Here is an 11,151-nt window from a genome sequence, read left to right as displayed (position 1 = left end):
TAGAAATGTTCAAAATAAACAAATGGGAAGTGGACGAGCCACTCCAAAATGAGGCAACTAATTCCCTCCCTGACCAGTTTTGGCTTGGGAAAATGGGAAGGGAGGCACAAGCTCCTCCTCCCCTGACCCCTACGCCACGGTCAGGCCAAATCAGGAACTACAGACTTGGGACGTGGAGCAGCCACTCAGTACAAGTGGCCCATCCAAAGTGATTGTGTTTGATGCTGCAAAACTTCAGCTGGGCCAAGATTCCTCTCCTGCCACAACCTAACAGCTTTGCTGTTTGTCTTGTAAGAATGGAAAGAAGTTGGGGGTTCTGTGGCTCTTTTAGTGATCGTACTGTTGGTAGCCAAAAGGTGAAGCTGGCTCTTTTGCCACCATCCCTCTGGGTGAGATTTAAACCCAGGGTTTTCCATATGGGTGCCTTCCCCAGTGAACTATTGGGGAGCTGACAGGGAGGCCTTCTGCGAATCTGTGGCTGCGAATATTCTCATCTTGTTGCCCTGATGTCTGTATCCACCTTGCCTGGCCAAAGGCTAGGACTCCCTAGCTCTCCCACCGTAGGGTTAGGTGGTCTTGCTGAAGTAGCCAAAGTGGTTTCAGGAAGGGACTTTCACCTGTGTCTGTGGAGCTACCTGGTGTGTGCTCATTCCAGAGCCCGTACCGGTCATGCCACAGCCCTCATTACACTGAGCCTTTGGGAGGGTGTTGTGTTCCTTTTGTGCCCTCCCTTGTGTTCCATGTGTGAAGTGCAGCCACAGCAGTGTGTGATAGTTGACTGTTTCCTTCTCATCTTGCCATGGGGTGCCATCAGCATTCCACACTTTGACTGGTGAGTGTCAGTGGGGTTTGTATGGGACCACAGAGCAATTGTTTTGCACTGCACACTTTTACATAGGGGTTTATTTTACAAATTTCCCCTCTAGAGCATAAGAATAGGCCAGGGGTCCCCAACCTTTTTGAATGGGCAGAAACCTTTGGAATTGTGAGATGGGGTGGTGAGTGTCACCCCAAAATGGCTTCCACAAGAAGTGCAGCCAAACCCAATTTCTCCCTCCTTACTTTGCAAAAGAACTACAGAAGGGGAATAAAAAGACGTGATGGGAAACCCAGAGGTCATTTCAGGGGGGAACGCGGGGGAACACAGTTCCCCCAGGTGAGGTATGGGGGGCGGGGCATATGATGAAGCCCCGCCCCCTGCTTCTGGCCGCCCCGCTTCCAGCCCTCATTCAGCCAGGAGGAGGCAGGAGAAGAGGGAGGGTAAGTTGCTTCCTCCCTGCCTCTCCCCACCCCTGCCTGCCTGGGGCCAGGGAGGGCCTTGGCCGGGCTTCCTCGCACTCCCGCTGGCCTTGCAGGTCCACCGCCGGGCCCCTGATGTCAGGGGATGTGGCATATGCTAATGAGTTATGCTAATGAGTTCCCCTAGCTCTTTTTCTACGAAATGACCCCTGGGGAAACCCAAAGGGGGAGGAAGGAGAAAGAAATTGAGGAATAAAAATAAATAAAGGAAAGTCTTTAGGGGAAGGAGAGAGGGAGAAAGAAAAGGAATAATACAAAGAAGGAAAGCCTGATGAGGGGATGAAACTACAAGCCTCGGTGCTTACCAGTCCTCATGATCATCCAGTGGCTGAAGCTGCTGTTGCAGCTATGAAAAACCCTTTCATTTGAATCAGGACAGCCAGTAACAAGCCCTGCCTTACAATGGCTCCACCCACTTTCTGAAAAGCCAGCAAATACCACAGGAAGTGCTGACAGGTACCATGGTGCCCATGGGTTCCATGATGGAAGACCCTGGCATACATATTGACTAGTGGCCCCTGCTCCTGCACTGGGACATTAGGTTTGGGCTGCACCATCTGTCCCATGCAATGAGTTTCATTAAAGGAATAATTTGCAGGATCATTCCTGTGAATAAAACCTATAACATGCAAAGATGTCCAGATGGAAGCCAGAGTGTAGAAGGAAAAGACTAAAAGACATGAGGATTATTATTTCACATTCTAATATTTATGGGGTTTCCTATTTAGGTCTCCGCAGTCTTGGCTTCATATGCAGTCTCAACTTCATAGTTATTAAAAACACCCCCATTTTGTGTGTGTTTGACTGCTCAAGATGTTTGTCATTTTCTCCTGGAGAAAATGCACATTTCAACATGAAAACTCTGACTCACAATTTAGTCCCTGCCCTTTTACTGAGATCTTCATCTCAGGTCCTTCTTCATTACTTCTGTCTTAAGGCTAATGGATATTCTTGCCTCATACAACTACCCTTCCATTTCCATGGAAGCAAGCACCAAACAAGTGGAGAGGATCACAGTGTACACAAGCTGGGTCCAGTAGAGTTGTGGAGGGACCCAACAGTATGCTTAAATACTTGGTTGTTAATTTTCTCTGAAAGCCTTATGTGTATTATTTGAAATCACAGATTTCACCCTCTGAATGGGCTAGCAAGTGTATGTGAGGCAAGATGGAGAGAGATTTCTGCCTACACACCATCACAAGGTGATGATACTTTGGGTTGGACAGGGGGCGACACCAGACAGGTTCCTTCATCTCTTCCTGTGTCATCTGTAGTTACTCCTTGCTTCACTGTTACAGACTTTCAGAGGTTCCTTCTGCTCTTTGTTGAAGCTTTTAAAAAACTTCTCTACAGCTAAACACAGCTATTGTGACAATTATGTAGTCATGTGCAATTTCAGAAAACTTCATTAAAAATAGGTTCTGTTGTGATTTAATTGTCCCAGTGGCTTTTGGTAAATTTTTCAAAGTTCCAGTTGGCCACACAGGGCTTACTTGAGTAAAGTACACCACATTGTTAGATTTTTCTGATAAAGTCTGCTCTTTTGTGATTCAGCAAACCTCTTCCTCTGCACACAACTGGCGTCTTCATTGTTAGGCACCCCAGAGGTACACAAATCAAAATGGAGTGCACTCAGATGAAAAAGGTATTCCCAATCATACATGCAGATTACACATTACTCATGCAGTTTTAAAAAACACTGTGAATTATACAAATTTAACTCTGAGGATTGAACTGTGCTTTATTTGCAGCTTTAAAAACAATTTAAATATTTTGCTGGCTTCTATAGTCCTTCACATCATCCATTATATAAGATTGTCTTTAGACAGCAGTAATATAATGTAATGTGATCTACATCCTAAGCTCATTTACTTGAAAGTAGGTTGCATTTAAATCAAATATTTATTTACAAGTAGGATTGAGATGTCAGGTGTCAGTTTTGAAAAACTATTTCAGGATCACATTAATTTCCACTTAAATATTGAATGATAAATTGCAAACATCAAAGGTCAAATAACATATAGGAAAGAGACATACAATCATAGACAATTTGGGATACAGTGGAGAAGATCCAAAACACAGAGTGATACAGACAGAAGAAGCAATTTTCATGTCCTGTATCACAGAAAAGCACACATATGAAGCTACATTATACTGATTCAGACCACTGGTCCATCACAGTCAGTATTGTCTACTCAGACTGGCAGCAGCTCTTCAGGGTCTCAGGCAAAGGTGTTTCACGTCACCTGCTACCTGATCCTTTTAAATTGAGCTGCCAGGGACTGAACCTGGGGTTTTCTTCATACAACGCAGAGGCTTTTCAGCTAAGCCACAGTCCCTCACAAGAAAATTCTTATTTAAAGGCATATAAGATTTTTTAAAGGACTGTGGTGGCTCAGAGGTTAAGACGCTGAACTTCAGACTGGAAGGTTGGTAGTTCAGCAGTTCAAGACCCTAGTGCCGCATGATGGAGTGAGATCCAGTCTCTGGCCCCAGCTCCTGCCAACCTAGCAGTTCAAAAGCAAGAAATTGCAAGTAGATAAATAGATAGGACGCAGCAGCGCAGGCAGGGTGGAGCCTGTGGGACGGAGCCAGAGCCGCGCCAATGCAATCTACGCGCTGGATGGGCCAGCCGACTCAAAAATACCACCTGAGGAGCCTGAAGAAAGTGGATGGGAGAGGCCGAGCCGAAGCCGAGAGCCGAGACGAGCTGACGGAACATCAAGCCGAATCTGGTAGGCAGTCCCGCCCCTAACAATATATGTGCCCATAGATAGGGATGATCTACTATGTAAGCCGCTCAGAGACCCCATGGGAGGGGTTCGAGTGGGGTATAAGTCGATTGTTAAATAAATAAATAAAATAAATACCACTTCAGTGGGAAGGTGACAGCATTCTGTGCACCTTGGCGTTTAGTCACACCGGCCACATGACCACAGAAAAGTCTTCAGACAGCGCTGGCTCTTTGGCTTGGAAACGGATATGAGCACTGCCCCCTAGAGTCAGATTCGACTGGCTTTCAAGCAAGGAAAACTTTTACCTTTACCTAAGATTTTTTTTTTTTAATCAGACCTTTCTTTTATATTTGACTTCATATGCCTTCCATGTCCTTCAGTCTTGTTGGTCTTCATTAACTAAACAATGCTGTTATTGGAGGTCTCTGTTGGTGGCCGGTGGAACTTCTGTACACCTTACTGACAACTACAAATAAGCAATGAAGAGACAAGGAGTGGTATGAGCAAGAAAGATGGCAAGAAGGCTAAATAGAGAGGAATAATCAACACAACTTCCCGTCCTACTCTGTTTTTCCATAGAAAGAAAAGATGTTCACATCTGTGGGTATGAATTCAGTCAAAGAGTTGAGGTGGGAGAACAAACATGAAATACTGCTTTCCAAGATTCAAATCTTCCCTTTCAACCTGTTTTCCTATTATAATTTGGAATTACTGTTATTGTAAATTTTATAAATTGCGGCATTCCCAATAAGCACAATACAGCCATAGTTATGGATTCCATATGCCACCCTAAGCAGAGTTACAGTTTTCTAAATCCACTTCAATTGACTTAGAAGGGTGTAACTCTGTTTTCGATTGCACTGTTGAAGTCCCATTGATCTTATGCATATGTGGAATTATTGCTTCTACACCAATGGGGCAAGTTTGCTTATCTTTGGCTACACTGGACATGGTGTTGATAATCCCCAGTTTCTTATATTCACAGCACTATCACTGCCAGCATTTCTCTTCAAATGCTACACTCAATAATGGCCATAATATTTGTCTGGTTTTTATACTGACTGCTACCCACGTAGTTAAGTGATAGGCATGTTTTCTTCTACATGCCCCCTTTAACATTTTCCTTGTGCTCCTTTACAAGCACTTTAGACTCTCATTGTTCTGGAAATGAGCCTAAGAAAAATATATAAATGTTAGATGTATCCATATATTACAAGGTATACTATGCTCTATGGAACACTGTATTATGCTTATTGCTGTTCATGTGATAAATAGACCTACCTTAAGAACAATTTATTCATATATTAATGTGCCTTATGGGAGACATAATCAGCTTCATTAGAGCACATTATTATGGTAAACCTCTACAAAAACATCTTGCATAACAAGGCAACAAGATCAATAAAAAGCCTCATCATATGTGTATAATATTGGTAAAAGACAGTAGGTTTTACAAATGTTAACACTGGACTTCTTGGGTTATGTTCACAAAAAATGAGGCATTATTTTATTGTAGTTCAAGTCAGATTGCACTCAAATGTTTGGAAGGTAAAACCTTCCTCAGTGCATTATAGCAATGATTGGAAGGTAAAACCTTCCTCAGAAAGACATGATTTCACTCTTTTAAAATATCTTTTATTTTGTGACTTCCTAGTTTTGCTGTATCTCCAATTCCAAAAATAATAAATGTTATAATTAATAATATTTTTCCTTGTAACTCAAGATGATATATATTGGGCTCCCAAACCTGCTTAGATTCTATAAGTAGATGGCATTGTCCACTTCAGACCATGGTCTCAGAGTTCTGAATATCTATATAGTTTCAACAATGTAACTAAACCATCACTAGAAAAGAATGATGTGGCCAACTATTGTGAGGTCTCTAATTTGCCCCTTTTGCCAGGGCAAAATGATTGAGAGAGCAGTTGCAGAAGAACTCCATGTCTTCTTCAATGACCCATCTGCTCTAGACCCTTTTTAGTGTGGCTTTAGGCCCAGCTGTGGGAACAAGATGGTTTGCTGGTGGCTTTAGTTGATGATCTCAGTTTGAACATAGGTCTATTATGAATGGGTGTTTTCCCTTGCTTTCACTGTGCTTGTCCATCCAGTTTTCTTTGTCCTTCGGCATTTCCCTCACTTCCACCATGCATGTCCGCTGGGGTTTTTTTCATTCTGTATTGAGTTTCATCCCTTCAGCACTCAGTTCACTCTCCAGTCACTGTATCCCCAGGTTTTCTGAGAGTGGTTTTGTGACAGATTTTCCCCTTGTTTCGCTTCCAAGCTGAAGGTATTTCTAATGCATACATATTCCCTCAGATTCGCCCCCGCCATTTCCTCATCCCTCAGAGGCCACTCCACCACTCACATTGAGGTTGTTCCTCCCATTCTGCACCTTCCGCAATACTTCCCCCTTCATCAGTGTACAAGCTCCACTATTGCTAAGGTTTTCCATCTTTTAAATTTTTGTGTGTGTTTTTTCAACCAGCGGATTGAGTCTAGTGATATGAGGGTTTTTTGCTAATCTTTGGCTGCTGGAGAAAAAATCATTGGCAGGGAATGCTTTGAAAGTTTGGCTACAGGTTGCTTGTTTCTGTGTGCAGTTAAAAGTTTCAAAAGATGTGTGCCCTCAGGAGGAGACATTAAACACCTGGCCAAAGAGGCAGCAGCAGGTGTGCCATGAAGCAAGGAAGCGAACATCCAGGTATGCATTTTGCTGGTGGTGCCCCCCTGCCCAGCATGCAAATGACCACCTGAGCCTGTTCTTTTCACCAGCCCCATGGCTCTGGATGTGACCCCACAACCACCGCCATGGTGAATGCCAATGCCACCAAAGCACAAAATGACTGACCGACAGACCAGCTAGCCAACAGCCAAGCTCACATCCCTCTATGGGTTGCCCATGCCCAGCAGCAGCAAGCCAAAGGGGGGGGGGAGGAGAGGAGAAAAAAGAGAAGCTGTGGTGTGCCCCCTCCCTTGTGCACATGCTCAACCAAGTTGGTGATGGTTTCCCTGTGTTGGCTTCTCCAGCTCAGCTCTCCCTGTCCACCTTTCCCTCTCCTACCTGCCTGCCCACCTGCCACTCTAAGCCTGGTGTGCTTGGGCAGCAACTCAGCGGCTATCCTCTCCCCTTCATCGGTGTGCAAAAAAATTAAATTTCAGTATTGAATGCAAACAAAAGTGGAGATCCCCAGTGTGGAATGAAATTGACATGAGATGACAGAGATGACAGGCACTAAGATGGGAAGCCTAAGGTTTGGGAACATTTCTCCCTTTTATGCTTTAATAAACAAAGTTTGGAGGGGAAATCATTGTGTAAGTCTATGGAAGCCTAACGTTAAAATGGCACCTCATTGTCTGAGATGTTCACTAGTCTAGGATCACTGGGGGGGGGATATTACAAGGGGAAAATGTGCTTCTCTGCCAACTCTCTGACAAGCCTCTTTTTGCAAGATCTGTAAGGGGGGAGGGGGGAAATACCAGCATCGGGTCGACTCTTTCCTATTTTTCACAGTGGGCAATAACACCAGAGAATCCACTAGAGTTTAGCAATAAGGAAAGGGAACTTAACAGCTAGCTTTAGTCAGTTTCATTCACAGAGCAGCTTACTCCATAAACCAAGTTCTGCAGATGATACTAAATTACTCAGATTTGCAGATGATACTAAATTGTGAGGGGTAGCAAATAATGGTAGAAGACAGAGTAAGGATACAGGATGATCTTGAGAGGCTGGAAAACTGGACTAAAATGAATTTCAGTGGAAATAAATGTAAAGTTCTGCATTTAAGTAGAAAAAAATCAAATGCATTATTATAGGATGCGGGAGACTTGTCTTGGCAGTAGTATGTGCAAAAAGGATCTAGGGGTCTTAGTAGTCCATACACGGAACATGAGTCAGCAGTGTGATGCAGTAGCTAAAAAGGTAAATGCAATGTTGGGCTGTATCAACAGAAATATAGTGTCCAGATCATGCGAAGTGATGATCACTTTACTCTGCTCTGGCTAGACCTCACATAGTATTGTGTTCAGTTTTGGGCATCACAATTTAAGAAGGATATAGACAAGCTGGAACATGTCCAGAGGAGGGCAACAAATATGGTGAGGGGTCTGGAGACCAAGTCCTATGAGGAAAGGTTGAAGGAGCTGGGCATGTTTAGTCTGGAAAGGAGACAACTGAAAAGTGATACAATAACCATCTTCAAGTACTTGAAGGGCTGTCATATAGAGGATGGTGCGAAGATGTTTTCTGTTACCCCAGAAAGTTGGACCAGAACCAACAGGTTGAAATTAAATCAAAAGACTTTTTGGCTACACATTAGGAAGAATTTCCTGACAGTTAGAGTGGTTCCTCAGTGAAACAGGCTTCCTTGGGAGGTGGTGAGCTCTCCTTCTTTGGAGGTTTTCAAACAGAGGCTAGATGGCCATCTGACAGCAATGCTTATTCTGTGAACTTAGGAAGATCATGTTCTTGTGGCCCTTTCTTACACGCCCAGGGAAATGTTGATCACCACTTTGGGGTCAGGAAGCAATTTTCTTCAGGCCAGTTTGGCTAGGGATCCTGGAGTTTGGGTGAGGGGTTTCTTGCTATCTTCTGGGCAGGGAGAAGGGGTCACTGGGGATGTGGGGAGGAGGTATTTGTGAATTTCCCGCATTGTGCAGGAGGTTGGACTAGATGATCCTAGAGGTCCCTTCCAATTCTATGATTCTATAATTCTATTATTCTGATTCTATGAACTGAACAAGGGGGATTTAAATGGAAGGCACTTACTGGATGCTGCTGCACAGCTGCAATAGGGCAATTAAATAGATTTTAATATTTTGGATGCCACCCCCCCACATGTCACAAGTGATGTTCCCACCCCAATTAAGCAAAAACTGCAGGTTTTGGTTGTAGCTGCAGAATAAGTACACAGACTACAGAATAAACACACTGGAGAAAAAAAGAATGGTTCATAGGGCAGGCACACAAATCCAAAGTCAAGCTTAAGGGCTTGACTGCTTGGATTCTCTGAAGTAAGCTGTCAGTGCATAATGGGCCATAGACAAGGGCTATGCCTCTTTGTTGCTCTTACTGGATATATCAGAAGCCTTTGATACTTATGTACTGTGCCTTCCTGTTGAGGCATCTGAAAGCAGATACAGGTATCAAGGGATGTGCTCTGGATCAGTTTACGTAATTATTTCTGAACCACATGTTGAACGTTTTTGTTGGTGACTCATTGTCATGTGTGTGAGACTTGTCCCGTGAAGGTTCCACAAGGCTCAGCCTTATTTAGAGATGTGAAGGCCTGGAAAAAAACCAGAAAAATTTGGGGGAAAACCATTTTTCCCCATTTTTTTTCCTGAAGCCTTTTTGTTTTTTCCCAAAAAATTGGAAAAATTGAAACAAGAAAAGAAAAGAAAAGAAATTGATTGTGGAACGTTTTATTTTAACATATTTTTATTGATGAAAATGTAGATGGTGCCACGTGTATCGTGACCTCTGATGTTGGTCACATGTCGAGATCGGTTTTTCTGGAATGTTCTGGATTTCTCTGGTGATGGGCGAGAGGGAGTGGATCATGGCCTCTTGGGTCCACCGCTGGTCGGGGATGCCATGACTTGGGCATGGCAGGCCTGCGCCAGGCCACCAATGAGGTTCAAGAACTCGCAGAAATCCAAGGAGCCGTCATTGTTCATGTCGAGTTTCTTCATCATGCGATCCACGATGGCTGGGTCCTTCTGGTTCTTCGTGAAAGATGCCAGCTCGGTGTCCATGAATGTCACAAACTCGCGTTTGGAGAGGGAACAAGCGTTGCCATCCCGGCCGGCGTAGCGCTGGAAGACAGCCAGCAGCGACTCGATGCAGCGTTCGGTTTCTGTAGGGCCACCGGCGTACTTCGACGACATGTCTGCGGAGAGAGGGCGAGGTGGACCACGGCTGCTGTGGGCTGGCGGCTATTTTAACATATTTTAAGACAAGGTGTTCAAATATTTTCCAAATCATTTCTAATATATATATATGTGGTATCAGATTGATCTAATTTCTGTGCACTGAGGACAAGCAAGTCCTAGTTACAAACTGAACTCTCCAATGCAAGAACAAGATACATTTCTTCCTTTAGGAGGTGTGCTTGTCAGAAGAAAATTAAAAAGTTTCAGTTTTGTTTTTGCATATGGGTGGGTATTCTGTTTGTAATAATTGTTTGGATACACTATATTTTTTATATGCTAGTTGTGATAATTTCATGCCAAGTAAAAATGTCCATAGTCATATTTTATGTTCCTAAAGTAATAGAATGACTTTCAATCTAGAAAAGACAAAAGAAATGCTAATGTGGCATTTTTTTCAATTTTTCCAAAAATTTCCATTTTTTTTTTAAAAAAAACCCGGGAAAAAACCAGGTTTTTTTCCGAGCTTCAAAATTTCCGGAAATTTTACATCTCTAGTCTTATCTCATCCCCCATGCTATTTAATCTGTCAGTTTCAACAATGTCAGTTCATATGTTCCATACTAAAATTTAAGTGGGAGAATAATTGTAGAACATAAGCACTAACTGACAAAAAATTGAGCCAGATATCTGGAAAGGCGGGATAGAAATATAAACAATAAATAAATAAATAAAATGTCTAACCCAGCAATCAATCCAACTTTGCATCTCCCATTTTATATAAGTTTCCTAGCACAGTTTCTTCATAGGCTGCTTTGACCCAACAATGCATAGGTATTTGTAAAGACAACGGAGAGGCCACTATGGACTTCTCTTTCACTTTCCCTGCAGCTACAAGGCAGGACCCCAGGCAGATTTTTGGTGTTTGTTTTATTACAGTATTTATGTGTGGAGCTGGCTTGAAAGCCAAGTATGGCTGAGAAAGATGATTCTCTCCCACCTCCCACATGTAGACTGCACTATGATCAGCTCTTGCAAGCAAGAAATCCCCCCTTTCTCCATCCCCCTGGAACCACAACTGAAAATTCTTCTCCACTGAGCTCCAGTCCTACTGTCCATTACATGCCTGGATGAGAGAGTGATGGATGGCAGTGGATGTAAACTGGCAGTGGGCACCAGCTTGCCAAGTGGCACTGGGACTCAACACAGGAACACTCTTAGTAGCAGCTCTGAAGGGATGAGAGAAGGG

At 43.4% G+C, this 11,151-nt stretch overlaps 1 pseudogene; it reads right to left on the bottom strand.

Moving 5' to 3' along the window:
* Positions 1-9,493: 9,493 nt before the first annotated feature.
* Positions 9,494-9,962, bottom strand: LOC107106408 (annotated as a pseudogene).
* Positions 9,963-11,151: the final 1,189 nt, after the last annotated feature.

Source organism: Gekko japonicus, unplaced genomic scaffold, assembly GCF_001447785.1.
Source record: "Gekko japonicus isolate JY-2015 unplaced genomic scaffold, Gekko_japonicus_V1.1 scaffold23, whole genome shotgun sequence".
Classification (NCBI taxonomy): Eukaryota; Metazoa; Chordata; class Lepidosauria; order Squamata; family Gekkonidae; genus Gekko; species Gekko japonicus.
The sequence above is the reverse complement of the archived record's forward strand: the minus strand, read 5'-3'. Positions and strand labels throughout refer to the sequence as shown.